This window comes from Colobus angolensis, unplaced genomic scaffold, assembly GCF_000951035.1.
Source record: "Colobus angolensis palliatus isolate OR3802 unplaced genomic scaffold, Cang.pa_1.0 Scaffold227, whole genome shotgun sequence".
NCBI lineage: Eukaryota > Metazoa > Chordata > Mammalia > Primates > Cercopithecidae > Colobus > Colobus angolensis.
Window position 1 is genome coordinate 657,175 of NW_012115455.1, and position 1,373 is coordinate 658,547.

A 1,373-nucleotide genomic window follows, 5' to 3' on the forward strand; every position below is an offset into this window, starting at 1 on the left:
AAATCCTTTTCAGACAAGCAAATGCTTAGAGATTTTGTCACCACCAGGCCTGCCTTACAAGAGACCCTGAAGGAAGCCCTAAACATGGAAAGGAACAACCGGTACCAGCCATTGCAAAAACATGTGAAAATATAAAGACCATCGAGGCTGGGAAGAAACTGCATCAACTAACGAGCAAAATAACCAGTTAATATCCTAATGGCAGGATCAAGTTCACACATAACAATATTAACCTTAAATGTAAATGCACTAAATGCTCTAATTGAAAGACACAGACTGGCAAACTGCATAAAGAGTCAAGACCCATCAGTCTACTGTATTCAGGAGACTCATCTCACATGCAGAGACATACATAGGCTCAAAATAAAGGGATGGAGGAAGATCTACCAAACAAATGGAAAGCAGAAAAAAGCAGGGCTTGCAATTCTAGTCTCTGATAAAACAGACTTTAAACCATCAAAGATCAAAAGAGACAAATAAGGCCATTACATAATGATAAAGGGATCAGCTCAACAGGAAGAGCTAACTATCCTAAATACATATGCACCTAATACAGGAGCACCCAGATTCATAAAGCAAGTCCTTAGAGACTTACAAAGAGACTTAGACTACCATTCAATAATACTGGGGGAGAATTCAACACTCCACTGTCAACATTAGACAGATCAACGAGACAGAAAGTTAGCAAGGATATCCAGGAATTGAACTCATCTCTGCAGTAAGCAGACCTAATAGACATCTACAGTACTCTCCATATCAAAACAACAGAATGTACATTCTTCTCAACACCACATCACACTTATTCCAAAATTGACCACATAATTGGAAGTAAAGAACTTCTCTGCAAATGTACAAAAACAGAAATTATATCAAACTGTCTCTCAGACCACAGTGCAATCAAACTAGAACTCAGGACTAAGAAATTCAATCAAAACCACTCAACTACATGGAAACTGAATAACCTGCTCCTGAATGACTACTGGATACATAATGAAATGAAGGCAGAAATAAAGATGTTCTTTGAAACCAATGAGAACAAAGATACAACATACCAGAATCTCTGGGACAAATTGAAAGCAGTGTGTAGAGGGAAATTTATAGCACTAAATGCCCACAAGAGAAAGCTGGAAAGATCTAAAATTGACACCCTAACATCACAAGTAAAAGAACTAGAGAGGCAAGAGCAAACAAATTCAAAAGCTAGCAGAAGGCAAGAAATAACTAAGATCAGAGCAGAACTGAAGGAGATAGAGACATAAAAACCCTCCAAAAAAATCAATAAATCCAGGAGTGGGTTTTTTGAAAAGATCAACAAAATTGATAGAGTGCTAGCAAGACTAATAAAGAAGAAAAGAGAGAAGAATTAAAGAGAC